General features: G+C 50.0%; 1 long non-coding RNA gene across 1 annotated transcript; it reads right to left on the bottom strand.

Annotated features, from left to right (window-relative positions):
- Positions 1-337: 337 nt before the first annotated feature.
- On the bottom strand, positions 338-16,415 carry LOC125129529 (uncharacterized). Its single transcript, XR_007135496.1, has 4 exons — positions 16,212-16,415; positions 13,600-13,673; positions 1,635-1,733; positions 338-505 (listed from the first exon to the last, which is right to left on the bottom strand). It is a non-coding gene; the product is annotated as an uncharacterized LOC125129529 (long non-coding RNA).
- Between the last annotated feature and the right edge of the window lie 944 nt (positions 16,416-17,359).

The following is a 17,359-nucleotide window of genomic DNA, read 5'->3' as shown; positions in this document are numbered from 1 at the left end:
TATCTTCTTCCTGCCACCCCCCCACCACACACACTTTGATGCAAACAAAATCTCTCCCCTTTTTTCTCTTCTCTAACCCCCCTCCCCTTTTTTCCTGGCTCCTACCAAGAGCCTCCTGGAATGCAAATGAGTTGTATTATGCAAATATATGCAAATAAGGCTTAACGAGCGGAAGGAGGGGGCAGAATGCCTAATGAGTAATGGCGGAGGGTGCAGATGAAGGGTGGCAGGAATGGCCCTCTCTTCTCTTCCCACAGCCTGGAGGCTTGCTGGGAGTAGTGAGGTGTCCTTCACTTCTGGGAAAGAGTAGAAGGTCAAGACCTCCTCGCTTCAGCTGAAAAGGCATAGGATGGCCTTGGCTATAGGTGAGGGACAGGAGAGCTTGGGGGGCGGGGAGAGGGTTAAGTATAAGGGACTCACTGGCACAACCTTGCCCAGAGACTCTGGATGTACCAACCTCCCTGCCTGTATGGTCTGTCGATGGCTGAACCTTCATCTCCGGGTGCTGAAAAGAGGGTGATACATGCCATGGCTTGTGCATCAGAAAGGAGGATTCCCAAGGGAAGATTCCCAACCAGACCCAGATTCTTCCTGGGGGTGGGGGTGAGAGCTGTCTCTCTTTGTGCTTTGGAAGGTGGGGGTTGGGGTGGTTGCCATGGCAACATGGCATGGAACACCCACCTCCACAACATCCAGCCCCAGAGGACCTAGAGAGGTGGGGGGGGATAATGGGTTGACACCCCCTGATGCCCCCACCACCTGGCACTGCCAGCCGGAGATTGCGGCATCAAATCCTACAGAGAATGGCCCCTTTGTTTCTAGGCTTGCGGTGTTGGGGGAGCAGGACTGGGCACACAGAAGGGCCTTTCCCAGGCCCTGTTCCAGTTTGTGTGACTCTTGCTGGCCTCTGGAGACTCATTGTGGCCATCTACTGGCCTCTTTGCCCTGGCAGATGGTTGCCTCCTTGCCTTTTCTCCCATGGGCTTGCCAGCTACTGTTAGGTATGCCTTACCCTGTGCTTCTCCCTGAGGCAACCCCTTCAAACTTCCCCAGACAGAGATAGCAGTCAGTTCCACCTCTCCCTAGCTTGTGTGCACACCTCATATGTCCAGACATGCATCCTGTCCTTTTTGGTATGGAGGCAACCTTGAACTCTCCCTACCAGCAATATGCCTGTTCCAACCAATTCAGGCAAGGAGACTCCTTAAGAAGCTGGAAATTAGAAGCCTGGATCTTGGCCTTTCCATTAACCCGCTGAGTGACTTTGGTCACATCTTTCCCACTCTTTTGGGCTCTGTAAAATGAGGGATAAAGAGCTGCTGTTATTTAAGGCTCTACCTGATCCATATACTCTATCTTATATGAACTTAGGTTAAATTCTTCCTGAAAGTTCACCTTCATCCTTCCTATTGCTAGAGCAGGCCCTCTCATTCAGACTCTCCAACGTGGACAAACCCAACCTCCTGCAGATAGAATGGCAACTGCCTTTAGCCTTTTCCTCTCCCTGAGACTCCACAGCTGCTTGCAAACAATTCCCAAAGATCAAAAATCCTAGAGTCTTTGATATCTAACCATGCAGAAAGGATCCCCTCCCTAACCCTCCCCAAAGGGGTCAGCACAGCCACCTCACTCACCGCCTGGGAGCTGTCCATGGTTCTGGATACGGCTCTGGTGCCCTTGAGGAAGAAGGGAGGGGAAGGGAGGTGGAGCACCCACCTGTCCCAGGCAAGAAGCTAAAGGAAAGAGAAGAGGCAGAAACATTTGGAAATGGTAGGGAAAGGGGCAGGTGTATTTCTGCTGAAAGTTTCTCCTCTCTGAAGCTCTCCAAATTGCCAACTACTTTGTGGGAGGAAGAGACCAAGAGTCAAACTCTGAACTTCACACTCCTTCACCCCTAATGACTTGAGTGTCCTGGATTAGCTCAGCCCTCATCTGGATCATACTTGGAAATCCACAGGGAGATGGAGTTCCTGCCCTTGCAATAGGGTTCAGGTTAAAGTAGTTGACAGGTTACAAACCTCTAAATCCTACGGCTCCTACAAGGAATTTAGTAATAAAGATGAGGAAGATACACAATCATCTGATAGTATTATAGCTATTAGGAGCTTGGGGATGGCAGAAAGTAGGGAAGGTAGGAAAGGGTACGTGTGTGCCTGTGTATGTGTGTGTGTTTCCTAGGCAGAGAGATGAACTTATATCAGTGGTTCTTAACCTTAGCTGCACATTTAGAAACACTAAGGGATCTTTTAATTAATTAATTATGTAATTTTTTAAGGCTGCATCATGGCATATGGAGGTTCCCAGGCTAGGGGCCCAATCGGAAGCTACAGCTGCTGGCCTATGCCACAGCCACAGCAATGCCAGATCCTTAACCCACTGAGCAAGGCCAGGGATCGAACCCACAACCTCATGGTTCATAGTTGGATTCGTTTCTGCTGTGCCACGATGGGAACTCCACCAAGGGATCTTTTAAATGATATGATGCTAGGCCTCATTCTCAGATACTCAACTGAACCCCAACATCAGCATTTTTAAAAAAAGCTTTCTAGGTGATATTAGTGCATAAACAAGTTGAGAATCAGTGATCTGGAAGAAAGCAGATAAGAAAATTTTCAGGGATTAAGCCTGATCAGCTGGAGGAAGAGGCAATGCTAGGGCCCCTGATGAAGGAAATGAATAGGGAAGAGAAGGACAAGAATGTAACCCCCCCTCTCTTAGGAGTTCCCAATGGCCCCAAGCCTGGCCTGGAGACCGACTCAGGTGTTGGGCTTGTCTCTTCTGTGCCATAGAAGTTCAAACCACTCAAAGGCAAACAGGTGAACTATCCCCCACCCCCAGTCCCTTGTGCAGAGACAGGGAATGGGTGCGATGACCCTGAGGGCTTGCTGTTCCCCTTCACCCAGAAGGTCCCCAGGGAGGCAGTTGTGGAAGGTAAACAGCAACAATGGTCTCTTTCAGTGTCCAGATTCCAACCCTTCAGTCCAATTAGCAGACACAGCAAACAGCAATTCAGCTGCCTTCAGCCGCTGTCATAACAAACTCAGAGCAGTCTTAATGGGGGGATTAGGGCAGGAGGAGGGGGGTGTCACTCTGAGCCCTGGGAGAGCCTGGGTGGCAAGGAAGGGTTCCCCTTTTCTCTCCTATCTAAATATCTAAATCTCTCTCTCCTATCTAAATATTCACGAGCCCGCTCTTACCTTCCATAACATTGCTCCTCCTTCTCCTCGAAGCTCTGAGAATATATATGTATTCTCAAATTATGGTTTTCCCTCTCTTTCCCTCCAATGATTTTAAAGCATTAACCTAAACTTATTTAACTCCCAGGGAAGTTGGTACACCCTGCCTCTGGGTGAGACAGGGCACTGATGGCTCAAGATCCCCGGGGTGTCTATTGAGAAGGAAGAAGATGGGAAGGTCAAACATCCCCAGAACATCTGGGTGGAAAAACAGTGAAGAAATAATTATCACTATTCAACTCCCAAACCTTGGGAAGCACAGACTTCATGAAGGACTTCCAGATACAGAAGAATGCACATGGACCTGTACCCTGGTGAGTTACCAACCTTGGGAATCAAGGGTTGGTGACTGTGGCACAGTGGATTAAGATCGCAGCAGCTCAGGTCATTGCAGAGACATGAGTTCACTACCTGGCCAGGCTCAGCGGGTTAGAGGATCCAGCATTGCTGCAGCTGCGGCAATCAGAACTACAGCTTGGATTCACTCCCTGGCCAAAGAACATTAGTATGCCACGGGTGCAGCCATTAAGAAAAAAAAAAAAAAAAAGAGTTGACTTTTGGGAAGGTTGGGAGGCTGGGAGGCAAGAGGATAGAAAATACCCCTTCTTAAAGTCACCTGGTGAAGAAGAATCTGCATGCCGATAGGCAGATCTGCATTTGGTTCGTTAATTATACCCACTACCTAACTGGTCCTTTAATAAACTTTTTAGTAACTCTAGAAGCTTAATAGAATAAACTTGGAATTGCCATATCTCTCCATCTATGTAAGTCAGTTTACCAACCATAAGTGCTCTTACCAATACATGGCAATACATGGTAAGATGTATTAGGGAGAAAAAACACAATGGTTATTCTGCCACGTGGACTCCAGCCTCTTCCCTTAACAGCTTTCCCAGGGTCTGCTCCTCCTCTCCTCAGGCTTCAGATACTGCTTCCTCAGGTTTCAAGAGGCCCTCCTTGACTCCAAAGCTGGAAAAGTAGGAACTTCCTCAAGTTTAAATGTTTTGAGATCTGCAGTGGAGAATATGGCAAAGAGCTGTCCCTTTTGCATTCTGAGATCAATCACACGCTTTCAAACAATTTTCCCTAAATGTAGCCTTTAACCCATCTGCAATCTAAGATTTACTCTTTCCCTGTGGGTATCATAACATATTATAGAATCTTTTATATAGAATTCTTCATTTGCTTCATGTAACAACACTGAAGATATACATTCTTAACCCCATTACACAAATATCTGATCTGAGGCTGGTACATAATGGCACCTAAACATACACTTTGCTTCAGTCACCCTTGCTCGTTCTTTTTCATTTCCTATGCTTGCTGATTGTGAAGATTCCTACTGCTATAAGGACTTTTCAACAAGAATCTTTTGATGCTTAGAATTGGGAAAAATCTGTCCCAGAGTGAGAGTAGGAGTGAAAATGCAAAACTTGAGACAAATATTGAGAAGAAAATTGCCTTTGAACTACTGGACTCAGAAGTCAATAAGGGAAAGTATTGGGCTAAAAAGCTGAGGAGAGAAATGGGTAAAGAATTTGTTTTCCAATAGGACTAGGTGGATATTGCAATATCTGAGGAACAGAACTAAAAATTATTGGACACAGACAGAAATGTAATGATACAAAAGAGTAATTTTCCTAACTGGTAGTTGGTGAGGACCTTCTGAGTCCTTTTGCACCCAGGTTCTATGCACCCCCATTCCACCAGTTCTCCTATTTTTAGCGAGGAGGTGCTATTTGGTATAAAGGTTGAAGGAAGCAGAAGGAGGAGGACTCAGTGTTTCACTGTGATTGCATTTGGTAAAAACAAACAAACAAAACAACAACCAACGACAACAACAAAAAACAAATCCCACAGTGCCTCTTCCTCTAGTGGACTTATAGCTATAAGTAGCCAGGCATCCCTAATCTCACATCTGAACTTCCTACCCATCAAGGACCACACACATCTAATCTCATACCAGGTCAGATACCACTCAGCTTCTCACCCTCATAAGCAGACACACACAGCTCACAAACACTATCACCCATCAATCTCCTGACAACCCCATCCACACACCCACACACCATATGTACACACGAGGCAGACACAAACCCTCACCCCACATCCCTCCTGGCTTCTATTCCCCCTTCCCACTGAGGTGCTTATTTTGTAGGATGGAAACCCTTAACCCCCCGGTTCCCTCAGGGCCTCTATTCTCTTTTGGAGATCCTGTGGTCAAATATGCCAATGGGATACAACAATAACAATATAAGCCCATTGTGTGGGTAATAGTGGTTCTAAGTCTCACGTGGATGAGCCTCAGCAGATCGCAAATACACAAAAATCCTGGTGTTTTTCCTCCTCTGATCCCAACCCTGCAGCCCCTGTAAGCAGGCCTTGCATCTCTCGGTGGGCTTTCTCTCTCCCTGATGCAGGGATTCCCCTTCTTTCTCAGCTCATCTCCATCTCAGTCTACCCACTTCGCCCTCTCTAGTCCTTCCCTCAGGCAAGCTAGAGAAGTAGAAAAAGTATTGGATTTGAAACCGTTCAGTGACATTACTCATTGGACTCATTGGAGTCTGTGGCTCCTTGTCTGTAAAATGGGGTTAATAACAGCTACCTCATGGTGTCGGGGGAATCAAAGAAAGGCATGGAGGCAGAGTGCTGTTACTGGGAAATACAGTGCAGTGTGAGAGATTATTAGTGCCTGCCCGGAACCCGCTCCCTTTCTCCCTAATCCCGTCTCCAGCTGCCCCCTCCAAAAAAACCCAGATTCCAAACAGCTGAAAAAGCAAAAAGGCTGTTAATCTCTCTTTCCTCCAAACCTCTGAAGGAAGAAGACATATGTACTCTTGGCTCTCTGAAGCCCAATTGTTTTAGTTTGGATTCCCCAATATTTCTCCCACATAATATATAATTGAATCGTAATCTTCTAGCTATAAAATCAGCTCCTGGGAGGAAATTTTAAATTTACACAGGAAACAGGAGTCAGTACAAGGTCATCTGCCCAGTTCTCCTGCCCTCTTTTGACTCCTTACTGCCCTGCCCTGTGTTCTGGAATGCAGGGGTTGGTTGGGGGGGGGGATGGTGGGGATGTTGTTGGGGTGGGGAGAGGTAATAAATGCAGAGGGGGCTACTTCCAGTTTTGCTACATGTAATTTATTCTACCTTGTACTTTTATTCTACCAAGTGACTAAACCGTCCTTCTCTCAACTGCACCTAAACACTCTTTTGCTTAAAAAATTTAGGTCAGGCCAGATAAATGGATTCTTTTAGGAAAGGCCCTGATTAATCTCTCTAATTCTTTGCTTTCTCTGGGCAGCATAAATACCAGGCTACAGATTCCTTTGTGTTTGAGCTCCTTGAGGCCATTTGCTCTTGGAGATGATTTCCAAGACACAGGACGGAGTGGGAAGGGAGAGTGTCTTGAAAGACCCCAACTCAACCCCTTTGGTCAGTGAAGACAAAGCTGGCATGAGAAGATTTTCAAGACATTAGGCTCAGGTCCTGAGTGGGAAAGAGGAAAGAATATAAAAACAAGAGGGCTGAGAAATACTCTGCATTTTATTGCCCCAGAACCGAGGCTGGGTGGGCAAAAATGTTCCCCAGCCACTCTGCCCTCTTTTTAAGCAAATTCACTCCCACCCCCAGTACTTCCAGCCTACCTCCACTTGTCTCCACTTCGCCATTCTTAGCTCTCTACCAAGCTGGATAGACCAGTATGGCTTCAGGGAGCCGATCAGAGAGCCAAGACTAGCCTTCTCAGGCAACCTCCCCCGAACTATCTCGCCCCAGCAATAGCTGTGAATAGCCTGCAGGAAGCTGCTCACCAGTGCCGGTGGGAGAGCCCTGGGCCAGGAACCCCAGGCCCTGTTCGAATAACCCTGCAACCAGTTTTCGACATATCACTCCCTTGGAGCAGCTTCCCCTGCCGTGACCCAGTCCGCAGACAGCCGGAAAAGGCCCCATCCCGAGAAGTAACCACAATGCCCCTTTCTTCTCCCCCCAGCCCACCCAACTCAGCGGGGGAATATATTGCATTGCGCCTGGCTAAAGTGAAATGGGACGGCGACTCCTACCTGCGCTGACCGAAGTTGGAGGGTGGAAAGTCGCCCCGACCGTGCGGTCTTGAGGCCCGACGGCCGCCGGGTCCTCTTCTTGCCTCCCACGGTCGGTGGGTCCTTGCAGCTCTAGCCCCTGGCTTAAGCCTCCCCCACCCGCAACCCCGCGCGTGCGGCCTGCTTTCCCGGGGCCCCTTTGCGCAGTGTATGGGGTTATTTTTACTTTCGGTTATCTAGCTTTATGAAGACTCCACACCACTCATACAGCTAGATAACCAAAGATAACAACCAACCCCGCCTCCTGGCTGCCGTCGCCGCCTCTTCCATGCAGCCTCTCGGCTGCAGCTGCCGACGCCTGTGCCGCCGCAGCCTCTTGGTTGCCTGCCGGTGGGGGCTGGGGAAAGGGTACACTGGTAGAGGTGGGTGATGGAGAGAGAAACAGAGTCCAAGACAGGAAAAAACTTAGAGACACAGGGATACAGACACGGCAGAGACCGAAAAAGGCGTGGAAAGCAGGCGACGGCCGATGGTGTCGAAGTCCGGGGATCGCCCTCGGATCCCAAAAGCTTGTGACGCCCGCTTTCCCGCTCCCCGTTCGAGCCCGAAGCTAGAGTTCCGCTGGTCCCTGATAGGAGGGTCTCGAGGGCTTTTCGTGCCACCCGGGAAGACCGCAGGGGCCGAGGCGGAGGCCTCCCAAACCTCACGGGGTCTCCATTGCCCTCCTTCGGAAGATCCAGAGTGCATCTGACAGCCTGAGCCTTAGGTTTCAGCGGAGCCCGAGCCTCCGCGTAGGGGTAGTAGGGGAGAGGCGCGGAGCCGGCTCCTCCACAGCTCCCCAACTCACCAGAGCGGTGGAAGCTCGTGCGGGGGGAAAGGGCTGGATCCTAGCCGCAGACTGGAAGAGGGAGCGGGTAGCGAAATCCTGGGGGCAAAACCCCGCAGGCGTCCCAATAGGAAACCGGGAAATCCCGGCAACCCAAAGAGAGAGGGAAGCGGGTGGGGGTGGGGTGGGAGGCGACCCAGAGACTCTCTAGCGAGTGTCTCAAGGAGAGGAAGGAAAGGGCAGAGACACCACCCGGGAAAGGATCCGAGAGAGCACCCATGAGATGGGTAAGTGGGAGGAAAGCGGATGGAGGGCGGAGAAGGTGAGCCAAGTCCCGGGCCTCGCAGGACGCCCCAGAGAAACAGCATTGTACAAAGAGGTCCAGAAATCACCTAGGGCTGTGAAAATGGCCGGGGGTCCGAAGCGAGAGGTGCTCTAGGGGTTGGTAGGGGTTCCGATCGGGAATGGGAATCGTCAAGGAGGTCCCAGGAGCCCCGAGGAGGGTGTGGGGCTCCCCTAGCCCCTGGTGGCGGAAGCGCTGGCACGCTGGATTCCGAGGCGCTAGCTCACCTCGTGCCCCGAGAAGGCCAGGCCACTTACATCGAGCCCAGGGTGCCCATCGGTGATCTCCCGCGTGGTCCTCCCGGTACGTTCCCGCCCACGGAGCGCCATGGCCCTGGGTCCGAGGTGCCAGGGCTCAGCGGGCGCCGGGGTGGAGGCGCCCGTCAGGATCTCAGCCTCCGCGGAGCCAAGGCGAACTGGCAGAGCGGGCCTCACCTCCCTAGCTCTCTGCTCAGCCTCTGCCGTTGCTCTGGCCCGGGCGCGCTCCGGCTCCGGACTTTTCATTCATCCTTTCACGCTCCCTCCCCAGGCCAACCTCTGATTGGCTCCGCTGAGTCTGACGTCACTGCCTCGTTCCCCCGCCGGCTCCGCCCCTCCCCTTCCCAGGTTGAGCTGGTGCGCTCAACTGGGGCGCCCTTCCCCCCCCAGGAGAATGGTGAGGGGGGAGGAACTACTATGTGTGCTGATCTCCAGCCTTTTGCTGCCTCACGCATCCCCAAAGCCTGCTTGCCATCTCCAATCCATTGCCTTTTGTGGTTTTGATCTCCTCACTCTTTTCGTAGGTTCTACATTTCCATTTTGGCCCTAGGTATATTGCACCCGGTTCAGGGCTCAAAGAAGAGACAAGAGATAGGGTAATATCTCCTCAAAAAGGACCAGATGACTGGAGACTCTACCTGCCTTTTCTCATCAGGATATTCTTTGTGCTTCTAGGGTTCTGATTCCTCCCAGACCGTGATCTTAATCTTTTAGGATGGGCAGGAAACTTCCTTGTCAGTTTTCAACCCAAAACCGTGAGGAAAAGATTCTGGAAGTTTGGTACTCCTACTGGGAGACGCAGGGTCTGAGTGAGACTGGGCCTTCCTTTTTCGCCGTGCAGAAATGGGAATATCTCTTGAACTTGTTTGCAGCACCAAAGTTTCAGGTAGAGGAGGCTGTAGGATCCCAGCTGGCATTAGTCTGGGCAACACCCGCACATTTGACCCTGCCCTGGTGGCCCTTGCTAGCGCTTTCTTTCCCTTCCCCCACCCCATGCGCCTCCAACCACGAGCCCTCAACCCCCAACCCAGGTTCCACCTCTGGGTGTCCGAGAGCCGAGCCCGCAGGGAGAAAAATCATTCTCCAGCAAGGTTTCTGGTTCGGGACTTTCTGGTCCTAGCCTCTCATCTGGCCGAGAGAATCAGAATCTAATAATGCCGCGTACCAACTCTGAAAGACACACGCCGGTCCGCAGGCGTATCCAGATTCTCGATGGCTGGTGGAGCTGCGGGTCCCATTTGAGCCAATGCGCCTGACTGGGAGCAGTTCTAAATTCCTGGTCCCAAGTTACCCCACCCTCCTATCGGCCCCTTTTCAAAAAAAAAAAAAAAAAAAAATCCCAAGACTTGGATACTTGGAACCAATCTGTCTACTTAATACGGGTTGGTTCCTATCACCAGAGATCCTATGCCTACAAGGGTGCACTCCAGGGGACCCAGTGCTTGGCCTTTACGCCCAGCCAAGATGTTTTATCCACTCTAGGGTCCCACCTCTTCATAGCCTAGGACAAAGCCCAGCCTGAATGCTATTTGCCTTGGTTAGATGCAAGCCATGCCAGTGAGTTTCATTTGGTGCTCCCCTAAAAGACTGGAAAATGTCTGAATAACTGCTGCATGATTTTGAAGGGGTGAGGGGACTTTGAGATAGGATAAAGCCCAGGGACTTGTGTTTCCCTACCAGAGTAAATATAGGGAGCTGAAGCAGATGGTAAGATTTTCCCAGGTCTCAGGACATTTTCAAGGTTGTGCTTGGTACACCTTTTCCCCTTCAGTCAGTCTCCACAAGGTCTCAAGGCTCTTACCCAAGGCTTTCTAGAAACTTCCACAGTGTCAATTCTTCCCCCTCCCAGAATTGAGAGCACACCAGCCGGTGATGGGGTACAGTTGCAGAAAAGTGATACCTTCCCCACGCTCACAGACAGAACTACCCTACTGGCATGCTGTTAAATGCATTCTCTAAAAGCCTACCCCATGCCGGGCCCCAGAGAAACCATAGGCTTCTTTGTGCCTACAAACATCCTCAAATATTTCTCAGTACACCTCTTTATAGGATACCAAATATCCTCTAGACATTCCAGCAATCCTAAATAGGGCCTACACTTCTCCAAACACACCACCAACCTCCCCCCAAGTATTTCCCCATTTGCCCTCCCACAAGATCCCTTAAAAGGACTTTAAACAAAGCTTTCAGCCCCTCTATCCTCCACTCACCCAGGGCCTGGAGGCTGGTGTCAGCATTTGGGAAAGAGGTGGTCCTACTAGCTAGTACTCTCCCCTTTCTTTGTCACCAATCTCTAACCAAGTCCCCTGCCTTCTGTGGGGCCCAAGCTTATCTCCACAATCCCTTACCCTAGCCTTGGCCATCCAGACAGCCCAGCGAGAAACACTTGGGAGCTGCAGGAACCTCCTTTCCCTTTCAGACACTGCTTTATTTTTTGTTGGAGAGGGAGGACAGAAAGGGTTTTTTTTGGTTTTTTGTTTTTTCCCCAACAGAAAGCCCCACTCCCACCTCTATTAGCCAAATTCAGACTCAACTGGACTTCTTCCAAAACCAAGATCAGGAGAGAAAAGAGTACATATCTAAATTTCCCCAAATAGCTAGCTAAAGAGCTAGATCAGATCCCCTTGCACCTTACTGTGGCTTTGCATCCTACAGAGGTACCTCAGCCTAAACAGTGTTCAAATTTAAGGAGGCCCCCAAGAAAGAAAATGAAGATTATTCTAAGTTGTCCTGGCACTATCTACTTGGAATCCTCTCTGTCCAGATGACTGATGAAGTAATTTTTGTTTGGTTTTGTCTGGGTGCACTTGACAACCTGATCTCCCATAACTCCCGCTCAGGGGTGAGGATGAGTGGGGCATCTGTATTCTAATGGAGATGGAGTTACCAGCCATGGAAAGAAGCAGAAAACTCCCCATCATCATGTTAACTGAGATTGGTTTGTATACCAAGCAGGTTGCTACAGTTTTTAAAAAGTCACTACTTCAAGGGGAGCAAGAGGTGATTTCTTACTATTTGACTCTATGGTATCTAGCACTACACCTAAAACATAGTGGGTGCCCAGTAAATGATGAATTAATAAAAATATGTGTGTACCTGGGAGTGTGTCTGCAAGTCTGAGTTTGCCCTGATGTGGATTGAGCCCATTGTGGGTAGAGGGGGAGGGTATTGACAAAATGTGTATCTTGTGAGATCTGTGTGTGAGAGCAGGCAGTGGGGGGAGTTATGTTCATCTTGTGTGCTAGTGACTATTGGCAGTTCCTTTGACGAGAAGAGACCTTCTACTCCCTAGAACTGGATACAGCAGACCTGAGAGAGGCTAATAGGGGGAGCAAAATGGGTGTGTTTTATCCCTTTTGTGCTTGCCCCACCAGTCTCAGCCTCTCTAGGGAGGTCTCAGTTGGAGCAGAGCCCTCTGCTTCCAGCACACAGCACTTTCTGCTGCAGTGTTCTATAGAGCGATGGTCTGCAGACCCCACCCAAATCCTTCCAGGGAAATTCTGGCGGATGGTGGAGACTGCATGCCAAATCCCTGGTGCTGATCTGAGTCTGTAAGTGTCCCAATTAGCCCAGGAGCCTACATTATTTGCCTGTGCCTGTCCCCACCCACATCCCTACAGCTCTGATGCCCACCCATTGTCTGTGTCCCTGAAGAGGCCCATGTAAAGAAAAACATGGCCTGAATCATGCTCTCTGGATGCAGCTTCTAGATAGATCTCTATAATCTTGGTCCCAAAATACATTCTGGCATCAAGCTACCCTCTTGCAATATTTGGATAATTAAATAAAAAGCATATTTGTTCTTTGTTTCAATTATCAGGTTAATTTGCCCTGAAGATGCAGATGAAAGCTGCATTTGGAGGAGGGTGGGTTCAGATATTTATTTCTGTCCTATAAATACATCATTATTGTACATTATTCTTTTGCTATAGAATATTTGCATTGTATATGGGATAGTGCCAAATAAAAGCAAAAATTGGCAGTAAAAAAATGGTGAACCTGTGGGAAAAAAATCTCTAGACAGTCAGAGGAGTTTAAAGGGTGTGGAGATCCCTGGGAATACCACCCTTCATCCCCCACAACGTGTTTTTCCTCCTGTTGAGAGACCAGCCAGAGACTCCCTCAGGCCTATCTCCTCAGTACTGGCTCCCCTGCCTGCTCCCGATGCTGTCCTTGAACCCCCATACACCCTTTATTTGCTTGAGAGCCCTATGGAGTCGGGAAGGTGAGAACAAGGTGACAGAGATGCTAGAAGGTCAGCCATCATCAGCAAATGGTCTCCTTGGGGGCAAAAACATGAGTGTGTAAGGGTGCTGTGTGTGGATACAGGCGTGCGCACACACACAAACACACACACACACAAACCTATCAGCTAAGACAAACGCAATAACATCTGTCCATTCGCTCAGCAGTCCCACCTCCCATGGCTTACACACCCTGGCACTCACATCCACTCACAGTTTAAGCTCCCTAGGTCCCCCTGCAGCACAACCCACACTCCTTCCTCACCTCTATCACTCATGTACAGATACATCTTCTTCCCTCTGCAACCAGCCACCTCCCCCAGGGTTAGCTGGCCTCCATCTCTGCCCTCAGGAGCCCATGAGAGAAGGGAAAAGAGTCCCTGGAATCCTCAGTGCCTCTCCTCTCTCCCACAGAGGTGGGCACAGTGTGGCCTTCATTCCTGTCACCCGTGTTCCATTCCAATTATCAATGACTAGATAGGTCTTCCTACAATCAGAACAGACCAAATCAGGGGCCGAAAACTAGAAGAGACACGGCATGGGGCAGAGAGGTGTCGGGAACAGGAGAAAACCCAGGTGATTGTGGGACCAGCTCTCTTTCTCCACCTCCGCCCAATACCACCATCAAAAACAAATAAGAAAATAAATACCCCCAAAGCCAAAGGTGGACACCTACGATGACACCCGAAACAAACGAGGCTGCTTCTTCTTGGATGACCAGCTCCTGTCAAGGAGGAGAATGCAAAGGTTAAATTCTTTCAAATGGCTCTAGTCTTCTCTCCCTCATAACCCTGTCTCCTGCCACTCTCTCACCAACTCCTTTTCTCCTAGGTTTTTCAGACCTAGACAGTCTAGATTCCCCTCTTCAACTGCCAGAGCTCCAGGATGCACAGGGAGAGAGCTGAAAGGGAAAAGCCTAGACGTGCAGGGGGGGCAGGGCCCTTGACCTGAGCCTCTCCAGCTCCATTTTGTCTGGACAATTCTAACCCAGCCCCATCCTCACGACCTCCCTCCACCTCCCACCAAAACATGTGGCCCCAGGGCTTTGAACTGAGCCTGTGGAGATGCTGTGACCCTTCTGACTTAAACCTAGAAAAGGAATCCCCTGCCCAGTGGCCACTGTCTCCTCACAGATTCCTGCTGCTCATGCTCTATCGGAAAGCATGCTCAGGAAAGAATGAAGGACCTGGGGTCAGGGATATACTTTTGTCTACCTAGATCTAACTGCATTCTAAACTGTAAAGTGCTATACACTTAAGATACTGTCAGTCATATTATGTCGCTAGCTTTCTCCCCCATCTCATCATTACCTATCTATCTATCATCTATCCATGCATATCACTAAGGATTCATAAAGACATATCCTGTAGCTAACAATTTTCTCCCTCTCTTCATCTCCTTCTCTTTTTCACATATACAAAAGGTGTGAATACAAAGCAGTTTGTTGGTTTTTTTTTTAATTTTAATGTTGGGTATGAAACCCAGTCTCAATATTTTATAATCTTACTTTCCCAGTATTTTGTTTTCAGGCTAAAGTATGATCTTGAGGAATGACATGTATACAATGGATAACCCAGCTCCTAAAATACTAAGAGAAGTGTATTTGTGTGTGAGTGTGTGTGTGTATGAGGTAAGCTGGTGAATCCTTCTACCTCAAACTCAATTCCACAACTAATTCTCCTTTTCTTTCTTTCTTTTTTTTTTTTTCAGTGTCAGGAAGATAAACTACCTAAATGCAGAGGAAATCAGAAAAAAAAAAAAAGAAGAAGAAGAAGAAGAAGAAGGTTGGGGAGATGGAAGAAGCCTTAAATCCAAGCCTCATTTCTAGGAGGGGTATTTTGAATGCCTCATTCCCCACTTCTAACACCCATGAATACCCACTGGACTCCAAACCCAAGCTCTGCCAGCCCGTTCATTTCATAAAGGGATGTCTCAGTCTGAAATTGTTATATTCATACCAAAGAGGGGGCCAACCCCAACCCCCAACTTGCTAGAAAATAAGCACAAGGATAGTTGGGGGAACCTCTGGTTTCTTCTTCCACCTTAATTGAAAAGTCCTGGGGTCCCTTGAGCACTTCTTCCTTCCTTTGCTGACCTCTGCCCTGCATCCCACCCCACCCCGCCCCTACACACAATGCCCAGGGGGACATGGTGACAAGGACCACACCCCAGGAGGCATGGAATATGTGTGTGTGTGGTGGCTGGCAGCCTCAGCCTCTCCCAGAAATCTGGTCTCTGGGGTACCAGAAAGAGTCTGCTGGCTTCCAGGCTCCACTATGCCACAGTGGTCCCAGCCTATCTCTGAGAAAGTACCGTGTGGGTGGGACTAGGGATAAGAATAGTGCCTCCTTTCTGTCTCCCCCTGCCCTTCTTAGGAGACAAGAAATTAAAAAACCCCTTCTCATGAAGGCTGGAACAAGGTTCTCTCTCCTTCTTGAACCTAAGCATCTGCCCCTAACACCTCACTTCCCTTTAAGCTCCCCTCAACCTGTTTCCCACCTCCCGGCTCATAGGAAAAGGGACGAAAAAGGGGAATAAAATTAATCAAAATTCTACCAACGTTTTTGGATTTTCTCCTAATTCTGGTCCCCACCCTTTTGGAGATGTGGCTTCTTTCCCGCCCCCCCCCCCCCCACTGCAACCACCTCAGTCCCTCAGACTCTCTCTGTCCCTGAGCCCTGAAGTCTCTGGGAGCAGAGAGGAATGAGAGCCAGGGCGAGGAAAGAAGGTCAGGAGTCCAAATACAGAACCATTTTTTCTCTTCCCTCCCATCTCCACTACAATCTTCCTGCCTCTCCTCTGGTGCAAGCATTAAGATGTTGGCCGTGTCTGGTGGAGAGAAGGGAGGGGCGGATTAATAGGATCAGTAGCACCATGACCCTAAAGCCCCCCTGAATCCCATCGACAAACTTAGTAAGCTGTCTCTCGTCTCCGGCTGGCCCGGCTAGAGGAAGGAGGGGGACCCAGAGGTGCTCTGGGCAGCTGGGCAGGGCCCTGCCTCAGCTCACCTCCACAGACAGATGCAGGAACAGGGGATGAAATCCCACTCTGCCAACTGCTCCTTCACACACATGCCTTTCCCTTTGGGTCGCCCCCTAAATCTTTCATCAGCCTTTCCTTTCTGCGATTATTGCACCGCCTCCATTAGCTGGTGGGCAAAGTAGGAAGGTTAGGGCGCCCTGACTGATTTTAGGGGATCCCTGCCCACCACCTGCCCAGTTGTCTGAGGGGCTAGAACCCTCCCGAATGAATGGCCACTTACCCGGCTTCTGTGAGGAGGAGAGCCTGTGCTGGTGGCCCCTGCCGCTGGACTGCCTCTTTCTCCCGGCTCCTAGCCTCTTGTGGAGTGGAGGACGCAGCTCCGGATGACGTAGCATCTGTCTATCCATTCAGGAATTTCGCTTGCCTCTCTCTTTCTTTCTCTTGCTGCTCTCCCTGGAAAGGCAGCAAAAAGGGGGTGCTGCCCCTGTCTGGAGACACCACCACCACCAAAATAACAGCCCACTCTGAGGAAGCCCCTCCCTCTTGCATCTACTGCCGGCCTGGGAAGGGGTCTTTGTCATCTCCACTCTTTCCCACCTCCTCCTACTGCCTTTGCTAACCTGAGGCAGGAAGAAGGGGCTATGGAAAGCTATTGTTCCTCCAGGCCACCCTCATCCCCAAAGCAAGCAAGAGAAAAGGTGTGTCCCCAGTCTCCTTCCAGTTCTAATTCACCTTTGAACTTGATAGCGTGATTAAATGATGTGTGCCTGGGATGGGGAGTGGAGTGATAGGAAGAGGATGCAGTTTGCCATTTGGAGGTTCAAAACATTCTGGGCTCCCCTTTCCAAACCTCCCCCAACTCCCGGTCCCTGTCAGCTCAACACATCACAAATCCACATCTTGGTTGTGAAGGAGAAAGCGACAATTGGAAGATGAAGGCTGAGAGCTGGAGGGGGGGGACAAGTTGGGAGGGGCGGTGAAGGCCAGCCCTTGGAAGTCTAGACAAGGGAAGAAGAGGGGTGGGACCGCAGATTCAAAGTGGGAGATAAATTATCTTGTTCTAAGAGGGGGCAGAACGATTTGGGGGTTGGTTTCCAGGGCTGGGGTCCCGATATTTGGTGGAAGCTGGGGCCCAGAATGGTACAATGGTCGGGTCTCTTCTCTCTTTCACCCTACCCTCAGCCCCTCCCTCTTTCTCCCTCCCACTCTTCCTGGCCTGCATGGGAACTCAGTCTGAGCTCGACGTGACAGACAGCAGGCCTGCATGCTAATGAAGTTTGTCTCAAGTTCATTGTCAAAGCCCCCCCCTTCTCCAAGGCCCCCTCCCCTCTTCTCTCATACACAAATCTCCCTCCAACTTTTGTCCCACAGACCTGGAGGCCACTTGAGTCTCTGCTGGCTCCCCTCTCTCACCCTCCCCCACTGCTT

This window comes from Phacochoerus africanus, chromosome 6 (assembly GCF_016906955.1).
Source record: "Phacochoerus africanus isolate WHEZ1 chromosome 6, ROS_Pafr_v1, whole genome shotgun sequence".
NCBI lineage: Eukaryota > Metazoa > Chordata > Mammalia > Artiodactyla > Suidae > Phacochoerus > Phacochoerus africanus.
The sequence above is the reverse complement of the archived record's forward strand: the minus strand, read 5'-3'. Positions and strand labels throughout refer to the sequence as shown.